The sequence below is a fragment of the Hylobates moloch genome, unplaced genomic scaffold, assembly GCF_009828535.3.
Source record: "Hylobates moloch isolate HMO894 unplaced genomic scaffold, HMol_V3 SCAFFOLD_22, whole genome shotgun sequence".
In the NCBI taxonomy this organism is placed as follows: Eukaryota; Metazoa; Chordata; class Mammalia; order Primates; family Hylobatidae; genus Hylobates; species Hylobates moloch.
Genome location: NW_026652297.1, coordinates 24555376 through 24577733, shown reverse-complemented (window position 1 = coordinate 24577733; position 22358 = coordinate 24555376). Strand labels below are relative to the sequence as shown.

General features: G+C 39.7%; 1 protein-coding gene across 1 annotated transcript in view; it reads right to left on the bottom strand.

Moving 5' to 3' along the window:
• KCNH8 (potassium voltage-gated channel subfamily H member 8) overlaps positions 1–22358 on the bottom strand; it is a 373783-nt gene that overhangs the window by 43205 nt on the left and 308220 nt on the right. The window lies entirely within an intron of this gene.

The following is a 22358-nucleotide window of genomic DNA, read 5'->3' as shown; positions in this document are numbered from 1 at the left end:
TTAAGTCTAATCGCCCACACTTACAACGTAACCAATGCTCCTATTGTAAGGAAATAGGACATTGGAAAAATAAGTGTTCCCAACTGAAGGAAAAACAAGGTGATTCAGAACAAAAGACCTCAGATAAAGATGAGAGAGCTTTGTTCAATCTGGCTGAAGGGCTATTAGACTGAAGGGGACTGGGCTCAAGCGCCCCCAAGGAGCCCACGGTCAGACTTACAATTGGAGGCAAGGACATTAAGTTTTTGGTTGATACTGGTGCTGAACATTCAGTAGTGACCACCCCGGTCACCCCTTTATCCAAGAAAACCATTGATATAATCGGAGTAACAGAAGTTTCCACTAAGCAGGCTTTCTGTCTACCACGGACCTGCTTGGTGGGGGGACATAAAATAGTTCACCAGTTCTTGTACGTGCCTGACTGTCCCTTGCCTTTGCTGGGAAGAGACTTGCTTAGCAAGCTGAAAGCCACCATCTCCTTTACAAAACAGGGCTCTTTACAGCTAAAGTTACTGGGAACAGGAGTTACCGTGGCCCTTACGGTCCCCCAGGAAAAAGAATAGAGACTTTTTCTACTGAGCCAGGCCAAGAGATAAAACCAGTCTAGCTAAGTGATGGCCCCGAGTATGGGCAGAGGATAATCCTCCGGGACTGGCAGTCAGTCAAGCCCCCGTACTCACAGAAGTTAAGCCTGGAGCCCAGCCCATTAGACAAAAGCAGTATCTGGTTCCCAGAGAAGCTCTTGAAGGAATCCAGGTTCATCTCAGGTGCTTAAAAGCACCTATAATTTAGAATTATAGTTCCTTGCCAGTCTCCACAGAACACCCCCCTCCTGCCTGTCCCTAAGCCAGGGACAAAGGACTACCGGCCAGTGCAGGACTTGTGCTTGGTCAACCAAGCTACAGTGACTCTGCACCCAACAGTTCCTAACCCTTACACATTGTTAGGGCTACTGCCTGCTGAGGACAGCTGGTTTACCTGTCTGGACTTAAAAGATGCCTTCTTTAGCATCAGACTAGCTCCTGAGAGCCAGAAGCTGTTTGCCGTTCAGTAGGAGGATCCGGAGTCAGGTGTCATTACTCAGTACACTTGGACTCGGCTTCCCCAAGGGTTCAAGAACTCCCCTACTATCTTCAGGGAGGCCCTGGCTCAAGACCTGCAAAAGTTTCCTGCTAAAGACCTAGGCTGCATCTTGCTCCTGTACATGGACGACCTTCTGCGGGGACACTCCATGGCAGTCGGGTGCGCAAAAAGTACGGATGTCCTACTTCAGCACCTGGAGGACTGTAGGTAGAAAGTGTCCAAGAAGAAAGCTCAGATCTGCAGACAGCAGGTATGCTACCTGGGATTCACTATTCAGAAAGGGGAGCGCAGCCTGGAGTCAGAAAGAAAGCAGGTAATCTGCAGCCTACTGGAACCTAAAACCAGAAGGCAAGTAAGGGAATTCCTAGGAGATGTAAGGTTTTACAGATTATGGATTCCAAACTTTGCAGTACTAGCCCAACCTTTGTATGGGGCTACAAAGGGGGGCAACCAGTAACTTTTAAATGGGAGTCTCTACAACAGCAAGTCTTTTGTAAGTTAAAGGAAAAACTTACGTCGGCCTGTGTCCTAGGACTACCAGATTTGACAAAGCCCTTTACACTCTATGTGTCAAAAAGAAAAAAAAATGGCAGTTAGAGTTTTAACCCAGACTGTGGGGCCCTGGCCAAGACCAGTGGCCTATCTCTCAAAACAACTAGACGGGGTTTCCAAAGGCTGGCCACCATGCCTAAGGGCCCTGGCAGCAACGGCCCTGTTAGCACAAGAAGCAGATAAACTAACCCTTGGGCAAAAGCTGAATCTAAAAGCCCCCCATGCTGTGGTAACCTTGATGAATACCAAAGGACATCATCGGCTAACAAATGCTAAATTAACCAAGTACCAAAGCTTGCTATGTGAAAATCCCCACATAACAATTGAAGTCTGTAACAACCTAAATCCCACCACCCTGTTCCCATTATCAGAAAGGCTGGTTGAGCATAACTGTGTAGAGGTGTTGTGCTCAGTCTATTCTAGCAGACCTGACCTTCAGGACCAGCCATGGGCATCAGTAGACTGGGAGTTATATGTAGACGGGAGCAGCTTCATCAACCCACATGATGAAAGATGTGCAGGATATGCGGTGGTAACTTTGGATGCTGTCATTGAAGCCAAACCATTGCCACAGGGCACTTCAGCCCAGAAGGCTGAGCTCATTGCTTCAACTTGGGCTCTAGAACTCAGTAAAAGTAAGACTGTAAACATCTACACTGACTCTCGATATGCCTTTCTAACCCTCAAGTGCATGGAGCATTATATAAGAAAAAGGGCCTGTTAAACTCTGGGGGAAAGGTCATAAAATATCAACAAGAAATTCTACAATTATTAAAGGCAGTGTAGAAACCTCAAAAGGTGGCAGTCATGCACTGCAGGGGACACCAGCGAGCCTCCACCTCAGTGGCCCTAAGAAACTCTCGAGCTAATTCAGAAGCTGGAAAAGCAGCATCTACCCCTTACCGGGCATCAGTAGCAGCCCCATTACTCCCTCAAACACCTGACCTGGTACCTACCTATTCTAAGGAAGAAAAAGACTTCTTCCACGCAGAAAGGGGGCAAGTAATTAAAGGAGGATAGATCAGACTGCCAGATAGGAAGGTAGCTGTGCCACAGTCGCTGGGAGCCACAATCGTATTGGCCGTGCACGAAACCACTCATCTAAGGTCAAGAGTCACTTAAAAAGTTGTTAGGCCGGTACTTCTACATCTCACATTTGCCAGCCCTTGCCAAAGCAGTAGCACAACAGTGCATTACTTGCCAACAGCACAATGCGAGGCAAGGCCCCACTGTTCCACCCGGCATACAAGCTTACGGAGCAGCTCCTTTTGAGGATCTTCAGGTAAATTTCACAGAAATGCCGAAATGTGGAGGTAACAAGTATTTGCTGGTTCTTGTGTGTACTTACTCTAGGTAGGTGGAGGCTGATCCAACACAAACTAAAAAGGCCTACGAAGTAACCCGTGTGCTTCTCTGAGATCTTATTCCTAGGTTTAGACTGCCCTCACGAATCGGCTCAGGTAAAAGGTTTGTGACTGTACAGAAAACAGCAAAGGCATTAGGAATCACTTGGAAGCTACATGCCGCCTACCGACCTCAGAGTTCCGGAAAGGTGGAGTGAATGAATCGGACTATAAAAATAGTTTTAAAAAAGTATGTCAGAAAACAGGATTAAAATGGATACAGGCCCTTCCCATGGTATTGTTTAAAATTAAATGCACGACTTCTAAGAAAACAGAATACTCCCCTTATGAAATACTGTATCATAGGCCTCCTCCTATACTACAGAGACTTCCAGGCACTCCCGAAGAGTTAGGTGAAATTGAATTACAGCGACAGCTACAGGCTTTAAGAAAAATTAGAAAAGCAATCTCAACTTAGGTAAATAAGAGGTGTCCCATCAGCTTATTCTCCCCACTTCGTCCTTTCTCTCCAGGTGATCGCGTGTGGATCAAGGACTGAAACGTAGCCCCTTTACAGCCACCATGGAAAGGACCTCAGACCGTCATCCTGACCACCCCCATGGCTGTAAAGGTAGAAGGAATCCCAGCCTGGATCCACGACAGCTGTGTGAAACCTACAGCCACTGAAAACTAGCAGACAAAATCGACCCTGGACAACCCCTGCAAAGTGACACTGAGGAGGACGACAAGCCCTGCTCCAGTCACACCCGGAAGCTGACTGGTCTACGCGCGGCCGAAGCATGAGGAGAATCATCGTAAAACTCATTTTCCTTATAATTTGGACTTGTATAGTAAAAACTTCCACTGATTTTCCCCCGCATGAAAGACTACTCTCAGTGTATACAGCAGGTTACTGAGGTAAGGCAAGAAGGTAAAACAATCTTTCTGTTCTGTAGTTACTATGAATGCCTAGAAACTTTAAAAGGAGCATGTTTATATAATGACACTCAGTACAAGGTATGTAGTCCAGGAAACGATCAGCCAGATGTGTGTTATGACCCCTCTGAGCCTCCCATGTCCACAGTTTTTAAAATAAGATTAAGAACTAAAGACTGGTGAGGACTCATAAATAATACAAGTAAAGTATTAGCCAGGACAAAAAAAAAGATTATGCCCAAATGCATAATCTTGAAATTTGATGCCTGTGCTGTCATTAATAGCAATAAGTTAGAAAGGAAATGTGACTCTTTTAATTAAAAAAAAAGACTATATGACCAAAAGCAAGTAAATTTGTCCTAAATTAGGACGATATAAATATAAATGTAAATACTGGTCTTGTGTCATTTAGGCCACTTTAATAAAAAATAAAAATGATCCAGTCCACCTTCAAAAAAAGAAAAAAATGGCCCTTCCTGTACTAAGGGACAATGTAACTCCTTAGAGCTAGTAATAACCAATCCCCTTGATCCTCACTGAAAAAGAGGGGAACGTGTGACCTTAGGAATCGATGGGGCCAGACTGGATCCTCGAGTAAATATCTTAGTTCTGGGAAAAGTTTACAGACGCTCTCCTGAGCCAGTGTTTTAAACTTTCTATGATGAACTAAATGTGCCAGTACCAGAAATTCCAAAAAAAAAAACCCAAGAAATTTGTTTTTGCAATTAGCCGAGCACGTAGCCCAGTTTCTCACTGTCACTTCGTGTTATGTATGTGGAGAAACTGTAACAGGAGATCAATAGCCATAGGAAGCATGAAAATTAGTACTTACAGACCCAGTTCCTGATGAATTCCCAGCTCAAAAAAATCACCCTGATAATTTCTAGGTCCTAAAAGCCTCAATTATTGGACAATATTGCATAGCTAGAAAAAAAAAATTCACTCACCCCCTAGGACGACTTAGTTGTCTAGGACAGAAACTGTATAATGGTAACACGAAAACAGTCACTGGGTGGAGTTCAAATCACACAAAAAGGAATCCATTTAGTAAATTCCCAAAGTTGCAAACCGTGTGGACCTACCTGGAGTCCCACTGGGACTGGACAGCCCCCACTGGATTATACTGGATATGTGGGCATAGAGCTTATGCCAAATTACCTGACCAGTGGGCAGGTAGTTGTGTTATTGGCACTATTAAACCATCTTTCTTCCTACTGCCCATAAAAACAGGCAAACTCCTAGGCTTCCCTGTCTATGCTTCCCACGAAAAGAGAAGCATAGTTATAAAAAATTAAAAAAATAATAAATAGCCCCCTGAAAAAAATCATACAATATTATAGGCCTGCTACTTAGACACAACACAGCTCGTGGGGATACCAGATCCCATTTACGTGATCAACCAAATCATACGGTTACAAGCTGTCTTAGAAATAATCACTAATAAAACCAGCAGAGCCTTGACTATTCTGGTCTGGCAAGAAACTCAGATGAGAAATACTATTTATCAAAATAGATTAGCTCTCTACTACTTGCTAGCAGCTGAAGGAGGGGTCTGTAGGAAATTTAACCTTACTAATTGCTGTCTACACATAGATGATCAAGGACAAGTAGTTGAAGACATAGTTAAAAATATGACAAAACTGACACATGTGCCTGTGCAAGTGTGGCATGGATTTAATCCTAAGGCCATGTTTAAAAAATGGCTCCCAGTGCTAGAATTTCAAACTCTTATAATAAGTTATAATAGTAACAAGAACCTGCTTACTGCTCCCTTGTTTACTACCTGTACTTCTTCAAATGATAAAAAGCTTCATTGCTACCTTAGTTCACAAAAATGCTTTAGCACAAGTGTACTATATGAATTACTATTGATCTGTCTTGCAAAAAGACACAGGTAGTAAAAATAAAAGTGAAAACTCCCACTAATGGGTGAGGTTCTCAAAGGAGGGGGAATAAAGAGGGAGACCACCCCTCATATTGTCTTATGCCCAATTTCTGCCTCCAAAGAAAGAAGAAGTAAAACTAAAAGGCAGAAATGAAATCCACAGGCAGACAGCCTGGCGCCACACCCTGGGGCCTGGTAGTTAAAGACTGACCCCTGACCTAATCGGTTATGTTATCTATAGATTACAGACATTGTATGGAAAAGCACTGTGAAAATCCCTGTCCTGTTCTCCTCCATTCTAATTACCAGTGCAGGTGCATGCAGCCCCCAGTCACGTACTCCCTGCTTGCTCAATGGATCGCAACCCTCTCACATGGACCCCCTTAGAGTTGTAAGCCTTTAAAAGGGACAACAATTGCTCACTCGGGGAGCTTGGTTTTTGGAGACGTGAGTCTGCTGATGCTCCCAGCTGAATAAATCCCTTTCCTTCTACAAATTGGTGTCTGAGGGGTTCTTGTCTGTGGTTCGTCCTGCTACAACTTCATCCATCAAGTTAAGAACAGAATGTCTGTCATAGGCCATGCATCCTGACTCTCAGTGTTCCTTACCCAACCATAAGTTTTCTCAGGTACTTTCTCCAGCAGTTCATGCTGTTACTTGAGCTGAAAGAATAAATGCCTGATGTACTGTATAATTTAATCCAGCCCAGGGTTTTGATGATTCCCATAAAGCCGACCCAAATAGCTTATGATGCGAGGTTGCTCAAGCACTGCTTTAACCTTTTCTGGGTCATAGATTTTTCTGGAAATGTGATACATTACAGACATTCTCTCCTTCGGAAAAAAATGCATGAATATAAACTTTGAACAGAAAAACCTTATTGATCCCAATTTTCTTGTTCTAACATCTAGAAGAGGACTCAGAAGTTTTAAATGTTTTGAAGAGGGCAGTCTTATCCAATTTTGAGTCCCTTCTACATAAAATTTTTACATCCTTTACACAACATGAAGAACTTCTAGTCATCTCTAATCTCTACTGGGGATAACTTTAAAAAAAAAGACTAGACTTTTAGAGGTTGGAGTGTTGTAAACAAAAAGGAAGTAAATTAGACAAAAGAGAAATGGAGCTCATTGCAATGAAGCCTTTGGGGAGGCTAAGATATTACTTATGAGTATAATATATATTATTTAAGTGATAAATACATTAAAAGCAGTGATTCCCCCTAGGCAGTATATCTACGTAACAAAATTAAACTTGTACCCCATAAATCTATATAAATAAAAAACAAAATCAGTGAAGTGTTGAGAGAGATAAAGAAGATTGAGGGTTAGCCTACTGAGACCTTAGAATTGTGCCCTTCCATCTATTAGGATGGAAGAAACCAAATGTGGGAAAGAAAGATTTGTCTTGGCACAATGTTATTATGAACAGCAGTAAGGCTTTATAACCTTATAGAGTGGGAAAGAAATATAATCTCAGCCACAGTCAGTTGATTTAAGAAGTTTCCACATAGCTTTTCTTCTCCTTTCTCTCCCAATCCTAACCACCTAAATTGCTCTATCACTTTGTGAATACAGTGGGAACTGAGAGGGAGGACTCTTAAATTGGAAAGATAATTGTTTTTTTGGCATGAAGAACCAGACAGAGAAAATATAGTTTCTTAGTACTCATACTATCTGTAACAAAAAAAGCAAAACAAATTCACAACTCTTTTTTTCTTAAACTGTGGAGAGAAGGCTTCAACATTCTACTATTGAGCTTGAATTGCAAATGAAAGCAAGCATACCAGACACACGGATAGCAATTTTAGAAGTGAAAAGTGCTATTGTATTCTCTAATGTTGTCTTTATTCTACTGAATGAAGACATTTCTGTAAGAGCTCGCATAGGCTCATACCTGACTTTGGCTATTCAACCTATAATTGCCTTAAATTCTTAAATTCCTCAATGGTAAATGTTCGTAATATTAGAATTTCCACTAATTATTGTAGTTGGGAAGGCAGTCCTTTGATTTATTTCATCTGTTTCTCTAACTCATTAAATGCCTCTGAATCCTGACAGAAGATACTATAGTAACAATGTTTGGGACCCAGCCTTTTATGGGATGCTAATGCTTCACCTTTGGAAGGATTTTGAGTGGTTTTTCAGTCCTGTTGAGGCAGAAGGAAGCTTACTCTCAAGCTTCTTTCAAGAGGCTGAACCACCAGGAAGTTGACTACTGCGAAGCAGGAAAGAAGCAAACATCGCAGAACCCACAGACTGGACCTATGAAACCTAAACTGTAATCTAGTACAACAGTGGCCCAGGGAAGATAGGAAATCTATTTGCATTGTTTACGTGGTGCATAGGTCAGAATTTACGAGCCCTTGTTTGAGTCTGAAAATGTCCTCTCAATAAGGAATCTCGTAAGACACTAAATGCTCCAGCAGGAACATTATCTACAGCTGAATGCTCAATTGGGAAGTGAGACGTGTGTTATAAGGCTCTTCTTTCTGACTGATTCATGATATCTTCTGCCTCAATAATAATGACACTGATTAAGTCACAAAGCAGATAGGAGGAACATGTGTTCCCATTCAGAAAAAGAGATCATTCCAAATTTTATCTTATTCACTGGACAGCAACATAACCAGTATTGGTGACTGTTTGGGATAAAGAGAATATGAATGAAGCGTACTCACAAATAAACCCACGACTCTCATAGTTAAAATGTCTACTCCTGCAAAATCATAATAAGTGTCATATAATAGAGACACAGCAAATCAGCAGGTCTCTTTCTCATTTCTGATCTGTTTCTTCCTCTTGTAGATTCATCTGGAGGTGCCCGTAAATAGTAAGTAACACCCATGGCAGGTGGTAATGGGAACAGTAAATGGAAACCTCTGGAAAAAGGATAGGCTTTGAATAAGGGAGCACTAATGTTCAAGTAAACAAATCTGACATTTCACCACCATCTAATCTAAAGAAGAGATTTTTTGAGGATGGCCTGAAACCCTACGTGAGTAACACAGTCTCTACTATATTTCCTTTGCTTGTTGTGTAACTTAGAAATGACGTTTTTAATGAAAGAACTGATGATATTTTAACATTTTCCAGTTTCACCCTGAGTTTTGAGATCAAGACTAACTATTAAGACTTAGAGGATAATTCTTTTCCGCTAGGTAAATGGTATCACTTCTGATACAGAAGTACAAGTTAAGTAATTGAGCTCTGAATTTAGAGTTTATGGACGAGAGCTGGAGAATCAGCACTGAGTTCATAGTGTAGGAGGCACCCCCCCCAAACTCTCCATTGCTGTATGTTAGAGTAAAAGGTCTGTGTGCCAGGGGATGGAACCCACTTAGGAGGTCGGGTAGCATAATGATTAAGATTTTCCTAGTCCTGTCAATTATTAGCTATGTAACCTTAGGAAACATATTAATTATGATAGAGGAGGTAATGCTGGGTTAACAATAATGTTCTAAATTTTACACAAAGAACTTTATTTCTCAGTCATTTACAGTATTATATGTCCAGCAGTTCTCTGCTAACATAATCCCTAGGTGATTCAGGGACCTAGCTAGGCTTCTTCTATTTTGTGGTCTCATGATTTTTCTGATATTATCCAATGGATAGCTCAGGAGACAGTATGGGGAAGGCATACTGGGCACATGACTACCCCAGCCTAGGGTGACACATCACTTCTATTTACATTTTAATGGCCAGAACTAGTCTTACAGTCAAATTTTGGGAAAGTTCATTTCCTCTTCTCAAAAGTGATGGCAATAACTGGAGTTGTTTTGAGAATTAAATGAGCTATATATGTGAAAACTGAATGGAGATCCAGTTGGCCACATTTGGCATTGTTACATTTAACAGAAATGCAGTATAGAAACCAAATGTAATTAAAATGTAATTCTAATTTTTTTGTGTGTATGTCTTTCAAGACCTTAAGCTTAAAAGGGGTGCATTTCAAATTAAAACCACAATGAGATACCATCTTACAATAGTGAGAATGGCTATTATTAAAAGTCAAAGAACAACAGATGTTGTTTGAGGATGTGGAGAAAAAGGAATGCTTATACATTGTTGTTGGGAATGTAAACTAGTACAAGCTTTATGAAAAAGAGTATGGAGATTTCTCAAAGACTAAAAATAGTACTACCATTCAATCCAGCAATCCCACTACTGGGTATATACCGAGAGGGAAGGAAATCATTACATCAAAATGATACCTGCATTCATAAGTTTATTGCAGCACTATTCACAATAGCAAAGATATGGAATCAATCTAGAATTGATGCTAGAGGTGATAGTGTCATGCCTTCCAGGCCTCTCATTTCTCCAGAGAGAAAGCATTTGGAGCCTGTTGGGCAGTGTAAGCCTCATATCCCTTCAACTTCAGGGTCTCTTTCCACAAGGAATTCTCACATAGAAATTACAGTAAAAAAAAAAAAGAAAGAAAACCAAAAAAATCCTCACATTCGTTGTTAAGTTCTCAGTCCAGTGTCTGGCATCAAGAGTAATTCTTGTTTATAAATATTAATTATACTTTATTGATATACTGATTATGAATAAAAGTTTTCTTTGAATTGAATTCATGTTGGGAATGGAGCATTATGATATTTTACATCATATCATATTTAGTTGGGTGATGATTATCTCAACATTCACATGCATGGGTCCGTCCCACTTGCAATTAATAAATATGTACAATGTCTTAATAAATAGGCCATATACTTAAATACCGGTTTTCCTAAAATTGTTCTCCCAGCAAAAGGGCTATCATGCCATGCCACAAAACACACTTTTCTTTGCACAACACTAGGAAGAATATATAAAGAAATGGCCAGGCATTCCATATTTTTCATTCTCAATCCCTTCATGTGCTTTACTTAAATAAAGTAAAACTGTTCATGGGTGTGAATACAGTCAATAAGACATTGATAATATACACAAATCAACTCAAGAATGATTATCTTTAGATGCAATTACCTAAACTACAAAGCTGTGAAATTGAAAGAAAATCCAAAGAATTTTCTTGATACCTATTTAAAAGCTTAGAAAATGCAGGATGATTCTGAGGGAAAGAGGGTTATTTACTAATATGTGGCTCATATCATTCTAGAAGGAAAAAGGAGAAAAATATACACTATTATGTGAAGAAAACTGACTAGAAATGTCTCAGCAATGATGTAAGAGTTTTAAAGATTTCAAGCTTAAGAAGCTATGCCCCAAATCAATGATTTGGGAATTCAGCAGGGTAATCTGTGTGAAAAGAATTTACACGTTTAAATTCATTATATTAAGCTGAGATCCCATGCCCCCCAGTGACCCGCTTCTGATTAGGGTACAATGGCTCCTGCTTAGCTTGTAAAGTCAGCTACTGTGTAAGTGTAAAGAAACACAATAGACGGTTTCATAAGATTTTCAGGATACCCACTGAGTATTTAGGTTTCAAACCAGGTCGGTTAAGAAAGATGCTCACTTTGGTGCGAGAAGTTTGCGCATCACAACTCCCTATGGCACTTTCAGCGTTAACGCGAAATGCCTAATTTGCTGCCTAGGAAGCCCATTGTCAATTATACACTGCAACAAAAAAGTTGAACCTCCTTGTCTGTTGAAGATAGTGTTTGAACCAGCAAACTGAAATAAACTACTTTGCTGATTTGAAATATAGTGCCTCGGTTAAGCTCAATTAGCCACAAAATAAGAAGAGGGCTAATAGAGGGTCATGATAGTGGGGTGATAGGCATCCTCCACATGACTAAATGCATAAATTTTTTACTTAAAGAAATCTTTGAAACTTAAGATTGAAGAATATTATTCATCATAGTATTAGCACTTTTACCAAATAATCATTTTCAGGTGAGGAAGATATTCTCACAATTAGTAGACGTTGAGGCCAATCTTCTTATGCTACAGTATTGTACTCAAAGTTGGTGTGTGGAGCATCAGAAGGAAGATGTTATTGGCTAGTTATATATTGACTAAAAACAAGTCTAAGAGAATTCGTAATGGGATTACAAGCCACTGAAATTTAGAATGAAACACATCTGATTTGACATTTTTGCTCCCTCAATAGTTCTCCTAAAGAAGGAATTTCCCAGAACAAGAATTATGTCATAAATAAAATATGCCTGATAAATCTCTAGTTTCCTTCCCTGGGTCTCTTTCTCAAGAATGTTTCCATGTGGAGCATGTTTTCCGTGGGGGAGAAATTATTCTCCAGTTATTTACACAGTCTCGTGTATTTTATATTAATTTTTAAAGTGAGTTTATATTTTGAGCCTGAGCTTTCATCATAGGATAGACATTTTCTTAACATTTTGAAATAAACAGTGAGGAAATTAGGGACAAGATTTGTGGGAAGAAGGGTGAATCAATGGTTCTTTTCCTGAAATTGTACTATTTGGACAAGCATTGAGAGTTATCACATGGCAACCTGGTCACAAAGTCAGCATTTCCAAATTTGGGAAAAATCACAGGGATATGAGGAGCTTCTCTTTGTAAAAATGTGAATAGTGAACAAGGCATATTCACTTAGAATGGGCATAACTTCCAAATATACAGAACTACCTAATTTAGTTATTTATAGATTCTGTACAAAGTCATCATTCATTTAGTTATACACATGAAGCCTCTTTTCAGAGCAAGCTTTTCTCTCCCTTACGACTATTATTTTCATTTAGCAAAATATAGACAAGTGACCCCATTGGAAGGATGATGCCTTAATGAATATTTACAAAAATTTGTGCAATTCTGGCCCTTTAAGCTTCCAATCTTTTGGATCAAACTGTGCTTGTTTAGTTGTTTCTTTGGGGGTTGCAAGAAACTCAAAGCTTTAGATTCTTTGGAGGAACAATTCTGGCCTTAGTTGTATGTGTATTGAGTCTAATAGTCAGGATTTCTGGATCCTCTTCATTGCTTTTTTTGATAGAATCCTATTTCGTTGTTCTCTATATATGATGCTAACATTTTGTACTATCAAGATGGAAGAGTGACTAATAGCCTCAAAGGAAAATGTAAACTGTATAACCTAGGATATAAATACGCTTCATTAGCAATAATCAGACTCGGGACTGTTTATGAATGCTGGCAAAGTGCAGTGACACAAATCAGTCATCATATGTTCTGCTTTCAAAGACATTAATCTTAACTGTGGAAAATAAAAGTGGAATTACCACATCATTAAATGTTTAGTATGTTGTATACATTCGTATCAGAATTTTCCTTAATTATTTTCTTCAATGACCTGGAAACTAAACCCTTTGAATCCCAATTCATTTGACAGAAATGCATCTTCCTGGGTCCCCCGACCCTTACAGAGTTGTCATCACCACATGCTGGCCTTCACATTCATAATTTCGAGGTACCTCAGTTTTCCCCTTAATTTGGCATTCAGCTTGCTTTGTATTTCTGATGACTTGGCTGCTGTTTCCTCCACTCAAAGCTGCCGCTCTTTTGGCATCCTGGCATGCTGGGTTTAAATGGTGAGCAAATAGATGCCTTGAATCTGATCAAACTGGAGGCCTCCAGATCTGCCTGCTGAGCACAGTCTGTGCAGCGTTGTAAGCAGACTGCCTCCACCATATGTCATCCTCTCTGCTGTCTATACCCTTTTGGGGAATTTTGTGGGAAAAGCACTATTAAATATGTTTATCCTGGGATTTTGCAATTTGTTTTAAATTTAAATTTAATTTCCATCAACTTAGCTCATGTACACAGTTTTAATCATACCATGCACTAAATCTAACAGTTGAGTTTGAGAACTGGGATTAAAGGGCTAACTGGTTTGGGATTTAGAGGGCCAACAGAAGAAATGCCCCACATGCCTAAGGATGACCTGTGAAATGTTATTATCCTGGCACAGCCTCAAACAGTGAAATATTTACCACGATAAAACATTCAGGATTATTCTGAAAATCCTGGACAAAAAGCATAATTCTTGGACAGAAAGCATAATAGAATTATGTTTTAAAAAGTCCTAACATATCCACAGGTAAAGTTTTGCAGGTTGACTGAAAAATGTGAACGAAAATCTAAATTAAAGATATTGCTTCTTTCACTTATGTTCTCAATCCCTCTACATAAATGTATGTGTGTGCATCAGTTTGTGTGTGTATACAAGAAGTTCTCAGAATGTGTTACTGGTTGGCAAATATGATACATTCACACTCCAAAGAGATTTTCATTTATTTCCACTAATAAGACCTGCATCTTCTTTTTGCAGTGGCAAGCTCCGCCTCCCGGGTTCAAGCCATTCTCCTGCCTCAGCCTCTCCGAGTAGCTGGGACTACAGACGCCCGCCACCACGCCCGGCTAATTTAGACGGGGTTTCACCGTGGTCTCGATCTCCTGACCTCGTGATCCGCCCGCCTTGGCCTCCCAAAGTGCTGGGATTACAAGCGTGAGCCACCGCGCCCGGCCTAAGACCTGCATCTTCTTACAGGAATGAAACAGTCTGGGAAGAAAGTAAAATACTGTTTTGTACATTTGAAATGATAGTGGAGTGGTGATTTCACAAATTTACTCTTAAAGATGGAGCAAGGGAAGGAAGAAGAACAATAATGTAAATAGCAGACTGAAAAACGTATACTTGAGTTGGAAGAAATTCTCCCAGAGCCAGTCTGTGACCATAGAGTTATTTAATAAATGGATGGATTTACAAGCAAATAAGAGCAGAAATACAAGGGGAGCGGGCAAGTCAAATGGCCAAGGTATGGATATTTTGTCACCTTACTTGTCCTCTTGTTAATCAAATGTCTTTCCTAAAATGTTTAGTTCCAGTCAGTTTCTGATGAGATATGATGAGCAATAGAATTAAGTTAAAGAAAATTAAAGTGAATGTTATTCCAGAAATTCAGTATAGCTTATGCTATAAATCAGAAGAAGACTAACCCATTTCTCTCTGATTTGTGGCAGATTATGTTAGTGGACAAATGTATTAGGCTTGTATGCAGAAGACCATGAGTTTGACTTGATTTTATTCTGTTTGATTCTTTCACTAATTTTGTAATCTCAGGCAGTAAACTACTTGGATACTCAGTTCCTTTGTTTGGGAAGCCAAAAAATAATCCAAACTCCCAGAAACAATGCAAGGATTAAAAGTTAAATTAAATAAGGTAATATAAACAAATTACCTTGCTCATAATACTTAATAACATTGACATTCTTACCTCTATGTAGCAAGTAGGTATGCTACTATTCAGTTGACAAGAGAAAGTAAAAAAAGATAACATGTATTTTGTTTATTTGACTAAATCTTATTTGAAACACATGCTTGATGTCCATGGGAGATTTATCCAAATGTGAAAGTCCTCTCTGCAAAGGAGATATTCTGATTAACGTAGGTTTGTAATTCACTTATAGTATGTATCTAACCAGTGACTGAATTTTTATGCCACTTGTTATCCAATTAGTCCATTTTCATGCTGCTGAAAAAGACATACCTGAGACTGGGCAATTTATAAAAGAAAGAGGTTTAATGGACTTACAGTCCCATATGGCTGGGGAGGCCTCACAATCATGGTGGAAGGCAAGGAGGAGCAAGTCACATCTTACATGGATGGCAGCAGGCAAAAAGAGCTTGTGCAGGAAACTCCTTCTTATAAAACAATCAGGTCTCATGAGACTCATTCACTATCATAAGAACAGCACAGGAAAGACCTGCCCCCATGGTTCAATTAGCTCCCACTTGGTCCCTCCCACAACAGTGGGAATTATGAGAACTACAAGATGAGATTTGGATGGAGACACAGAGCCAGACCATATCACCAAAGAAAAAGCTTTACTGGATGGTATATAAAGTGCCTTTGTGTTCTAACATTCTGTTATTCTTTGGACATCAACACACACACACACACACAGACACACACACATACACACACACACGAATGAAGTGATTAAATTCCAATAAGCTTTCATCAAGCACATACTTTATACCAGCAATCCCACTAAAAAAAGAATTGCAAAAATGAATTAAAATATAGTAATTGTTCTCAAGGAAATCATATGTGCACAACTGAATTATTCACTTGTAATGGTAGAATTCTTATAATTCATTTTTTAAAAACTTTCTAGTTGAAGTATAGCATACAGAAAAAAGTGCATAAATCAAAAGTGTACAGCTTAATAAATTATCAAAAAGTGCTGTGCTTCATTTTTTACTTACGTATTTGGCTCATGAAGCTGATTTTCCCATGGAAACATGTTTCCTATGAATGCTCCATTAACTTAGCTGGCATTCAGTAATCACAGGATTAGGCAACTAATCCTGTGTTATTGACCATGAATCCTGTGTTATTGACCATGTTATTGACCATGAATTATGTTATTGACCATGAATCAATAACTTTGTTTTGATGGATAAACTTATACTAAGTTTCAGCTGGGTTTTGAAGTCAGGTGGTTTGGGACTTAAATTCCAGTTCTTGATCTCCCTTGTTTACTTGCTAAAGGATTCTGGACCAGTTTTTTTTCCTCTTTCTTCCTTAATTAGTCTCCTTATCTAGAGCGTAAACTTATACAACTTAATTCTAAAGTTGTTGTGAGAGTAAAATAAGTTAATGTTTGTAAAGTGCTTAGTATGCAGCTTGGCTCCTAGGAGCTACTATACTATCAACAGTATGTACATCATCCTCTTTTCATGGAGCCTTTGTCATGAGTGTGTGGCTTTGTTAACCCAGCCTGCAGAAGAACTCTACAGAGGGCAAACACTGCACTTCATAGGTCTGAACAACTATCCAGAATGTAGCATGGAATGGACGACCCTTGCTCCACATCCCCCTCTTCCTGCCAAGTAACTGTAGAGAAGGTATGCGGATTCCTGGTGGATATAGCAGTAGGTTGTTTTTCATTCTCAAGGAATACATGTAAGTGGAGCCATGACTGTTTGTGGGTATGTGTGTGTATATGCAAATTTAACACTTTATTTAAGGCTGAACGTCTGCTGTTCTGTTCAGGATGGAAGCAACCAGGGAAGAAAGGAAAGAAAAACTTTTTTTGTCTTGTTCATGGTATGGCAGGTGGCCTTTTCTTTCTCTCCCTTTCCCAGCCCAACTAAACTCCCCTTCCCCATAAACAAACTTAAAAATCTAACTGCTCACTGTTCAACTTGCAAACATAAGTTGAAATATCCAGATGCCACTAAAAATGTGGTTGATCTCTTTGCAGGACATATGTCGTGCTCTTTGACTAACAAGAGGCCACACAGAAGAGAACCCAGAAAAGATGAAGCATGAGCCACTGCAGCATGTTTTAAAGCTTTTTCTGTGCTCCCTATTTAATATGCTTTTATTTTAACATATTTTTTATAAGGGATTGGGTTTCTGTGAAAATGTTCCTGAGATATGATTGCATGGAGACAAACTATAATGCTACAGCACAAAGGAGACCCACAATTCATACAATTTCTATCTTTGCTTTATGTGTCCAGCCCCTACCTCTGCCTACTCACCCTCTTTCTCGTTCTTGTCTCTTATCTCAACTCTTCAGCCCTCAGGGATTCCATGGAAACCACCATGCTACTACAGGGTGGTCTCTCTTCATCCTTGAAGCCCCCGATCACTCCGCCACTCACAATAATTAGTGAAAGCTGGATGGGCACGTGACTTAAATCTGAACCACTCAGAGTCTTTCCACAAGAATCTGGAATCAACTAAGAAAATCCACCTTACTCTGCTCCTATTTAAATTGAAGAGCTGATGTCTGAGACCATATTTCTGCCATTTGGATGCAGGAAATAAGATGGCAAGTCTACTGAAGGAGAGAAGAATGAGGAGGAAATGCAGAGAAAAGGAAAAGTAAGAAACAGAGAGATAATGTTAGAGTTTGAGAGCCTGACTGTAGGAGTTCCTGAGATCCAGGGGGTACGTGTGTTATGTGTGCATGTGTTTTATTTGATCCCATTAGATACTTGGAATTCTTACATTAAATCTCCCTTTCTTTTAACGCTATATTTGAGTTGAATTTCTGTTGTTTACAATCAATGTTCTCATTCTGAATTACCTCCAAACTTAACAGGATTCCCAGGATGGCCCTTTTGCAATGTCCCACGCTAGTTCTATCCTAAAATAAGAATTAAAAAAAATTAAATATAATTTGAGAAAGGGTGAGAGTAACTTCTTTCCTTTGATTTAAGGAGTATCAGGCTTTCATTTCTCTGAGGTAGGAGTCTAGAACTTCAGGGTTAGAAGGGAACATGACCTTGGACTCCAGTGGAGTCCAGTAGAGTCCAGTCCTCACTGAGGAAACAATGAAGATGGGAAGAAGGTGGATAATAATAAAGGGAATGAAGCTGTCATCTTAGGCAATCACTAAGAAGAGAAGGGGCACTGAGAGTCATTTTGCTGCAGTCAAGAAGTAGGATGCATTAACAGGTGCAAGAAGTCCAAATTGATCTTTATTTCCTCAATACCATGAACATAAACACAAAACTAGGCTTGGGAGATGCTAATCAAAACACGATCTCTTCCTTCAAGATACTATGTTTGCCACAATCACTTCTGAATCTACTGAAATACATCAGTAGAAGGAAAGTTTCAGAATATAAAAAACATGTGACGGGTGACTGTAATCCCAGCTACTTGGGAGGCTGGGGCAGGAGAATCACTGGAACCCCGGAGGCAGAGGCTGTAGTGAGCCGAGATCGCGCCACTGCACTCCAGCCCGGGCGATGCTGCAAGACTCCGACTCAAAAACAAAAAACAACAACAGCAACAACAAAAAAACATACTGGATCCAAGTACAATTCCCAGGCCATTATTTAATGACTTTTCCTATCTAACATTTTCTTAAGCAGCATAAAAGTGTAAAACAGTTCACTGTAAGATATTTCATGGAAGTGTTTTTGCTTCCTGAGGGAGAATATTTTAAAGTACACAACTGACAAAACACTTGTTGGGCCTGAGATAACAAGGAAAGCTGACATGATAAAATGACATGTGAGTCCTTTAGTATGCAATTTTCTAAGAACAATTATCTCAGAAAAGTGAAGAATTAATTATGTTCTCTTATTATGCAGGACTCTGCTAGCAGATGCCCACCTACACACAGGCTACTTTAGAAGAGTTACGTATCTGTGCTGTCAGATATGATTTTAAAAAATTATTAATATTCGATAAATCATTTTCAAGAAAATTGCTTCTAAGCAGCCCAATTTTATTTCAGACTGAAATGGGGACTAAATTTAAAATAAGTCTCTTCTTGGAATAGCTCCCTTTTCAGTACATTCTTGAATTGAATTAAATTGTAATATAGTCACATAGGCATCAAGAGATGTTTGCAAATCAAAAACATTATTCGAAAGATCTAGTCAGGCTTGTTTTTATCTAAGGAAGGAATCACAAAGTCGAATCTCATGGATATAGCACAGCTTAATTACACAAGAAATCGCCCAGTGCCAAGAGGTTCAAGTAGACTTAATTACACAAGAAATTGCCCAGTGCCAAGAGGTTCAAGTAGACATAACTCAATAGTTCATGGAAATTAGATGTAGAAAATGGGCGCATTAGCTGAGATTTGAAGGCAGATCTTTTATTTTAACCCTACTTACCATATCAAACCACCTGGGGAAATATTACTCAGATTGCAATCTTTATTTTTCCCCTATTACTCAGCTTAAATTCCTCATGTTGCTTTTGAAAATCTCTTTTCCTGAACTTAGGGGAAGTGAAAAATGTTGTTATTCAGTTTAGCCGTTCTTCCAATTTGTTCTTTCAAATCCTAGTATTGATACTTTTTTTGGCTTTGCTATTTCTAACAGATATAATCCTAAATTGTTTTTTGCTTCTCATTTTAGATTCCACTTACTGGCCATAGAGGCCGCTGTCTTCAGGACTTTCTTCATTTTCTTAAAACTTAACATTAGTTCCAGGCACCAAAGTAAACTTACTGACATTTGTTCATTCATTCATTGAATATATATTAAATGTTGACTCTGCATTAGGCTCTGACCTAGGCACTGGGCTATAGTATAGAACAAGACAAAGGTTTCATAAAATAGGTTTTGGTAGGAGAAACTAATCATGAGCAAGAAAATATACAAATTAAAATAATATTAGATCCTGCTAAATGCCATGAAAAAAGATAAACAAGGTGATAAAACAGAGGATAACTGGGAGAGGGCAAACTCCAGAGCAGACTGTCAGGTAAGGGCAGAGGAGTAGCAGAGCAGGAAGAAAGATCAAATGCAAAGGCCCTGAGGCAGCAGAGGTGGGGAGGAGGGGAGGGAGGGAGTGAGGTGGGCGGAGCCTGCCTCCCTAAGGAAGGGAAAGCAGGCCAGTTTGCTGGAGTGTAATGCCGGAGGCAAGATGGCATCAGATGACTTTGAAAGGCAGGCTGGGGAAGGAAGGCTTAGAACCTTGAAAGTTACGATAAAAAGTCTGGATGTTACCACCAGCCCATGGGGATCTATTTCAAGCAGCAAAATGACACAGTTTGATTTATATTTTACAAAGATTACTCCTGTAGCCTTGAGGTCATAAGAGGATACAAGTGGAGGCAGGGAGAATCACTATATTGAATCTCATTTGTCATGGTCAGGTAGGTATGTTTCAGCTTCCACTCCCACCACGCCCCTTGTGCTCCCACAAACACATTCTTCCCTGCCCCCATGGGCTACTGAAGGCAAGTTGACTCATACATTAGAGTTCAGCTTATTCCTGACAAAGGATACACATACTTTGTACAGCTGGTGAATATAACTGTATCCAAGCTGCATGACTGTCATAAACATTTCACCAGATAATGCATACACAGTGTCTATCACAGAGAAAGCAATCAGAAATGGCAGCTGTTAATGATGTTTATCCCATGCATTCTTTGCAGGTTGCTGGGTTATAAATTTGTGTGTGTGCACGTGTGTGTGTGTGTGTGTGTGTGTCTACTTATACATGAATCTGCGAAAGGAGATAAGGGCTACTATATTTCCCTCAGGATATTTTAACATGTATATTTTTAATTGGAATTTTATGGACTCTCTATATGATACTGAAAGGGTCAGTGAATCCCCTGAAACTGAGTTATGATACAGGCATACCTCTGACCACTTCCAAACCACTACAGTAAAGTTACTATCTCAATAAAGTGAGTCATATGAAATTTCTGTTTTCCAGTGGATATAAAAGTCATGTTTACATTATACTGTAGTCTATTAAGTGTGCAATAGAATTATGTCTAAAAACAACATACATATCTTAATTAAAAATATTTTATTGGCCAGGCGCAGTGTGGCTCACGCCTGTAATCCCAGTACTTTGGGAGGCTGAGGCAGGCAGATCACCTGAGGTAGGGAGTTCGAGACCAGCCTGACCAACATGGAGAAACCCCATTTCTACTAAAAATACAAAACTAGCTGGGCGTGGTGGCACATGCTTGTAATCCCAGCTACTCAGGAGGCTGAGGCAGGAGAATCGCTTGAACCAGAGAGGTGGATCTCAGTAAGCCGAGATCGCGCCATTGCAGCAAGATCCTGGGCAGCAAGAGCGAGATTTCATCTAAAAAAAAAAAAAAAAAAACTAAAAATGTATTGCTACAAAATGTTAACAATCATCTGAGTCTGCAGTACGTTGCAATCTCTTTGTTGGTGGCGGGTTTTGCTTTGATGTTGATGGCTGCTGACTAATCAGGGTGGTGGCTGCTGAAGGCTGGGGTGGCTGCAGCAATTTCTGAAAATAAAGCAACAATGAAGTTTGCAACATCAATTGGACTATTCCTTTCATGAGTGACTTCTTTGTACCATACAGTACAGTTTGATAGCATTTTACCCACAGTAGAACTTCTTTCGAAATTGGAGACAAGCCTTTCAAACCCTGCCACTGCTTTATCAACTAAGTTCATTAATATCCTAAATCCTCTGTTGTCATTTCAACAATGTTCGCAGCATCTTCACCATGAGTAGATTCCAACTCAAGAAACCACTTTGCTCATTCATAAGAAGCAACTCCTGGCTGGGTATGGTGGCTAACACCTGTAATCCCAACACTTTGGGAGGCTGAGGCAGGAGGATTGCTTGAGCCCAGGTGTTTGAGACCAGCTTAAGTAATATAGCGAGACCCCATCTCTACAAATATAAAAAAGAATTAGCCAGGTGTTGTGTTGCATGCCCGTGCATGGGAGGCTGAGATTGGAGGATCTCTTGGGCCCAGGAGGTCAAGGCTCCAATGAGCTGTGATCATGCCACTGCACTCCAGCTGTGCAACAGAGTGAGGCCCTATCTCAATCAATCAATAAAATAAAAAAAAGAAGCAACTTCGTACATGTTAAAGTTTTATCATAAAATTGCAGCAATTCAGTCACATCTTCAGGCTCCACTTCTAATTCTAGTTCTTTTGCTATCTCCACCAAATCTGCACTGACTTCCTTCACTTAAGTTTGTAACCCCTCAGTCATCCATGAGGGTTAAAGTCAACTTCTTCCAAACTCCCGTTAATGTTGATATTTGGACCTCCTCCCAGGAATCACACATATTCTTAATGGCCTCTAGAAAGCTAAAATTTTTCCAGAGTGTTTTCAACTTAATTCACCCAGATCCATCAAAGAAATCACTATCTATGGCAGCTATAGCTTTACAAAATGTTA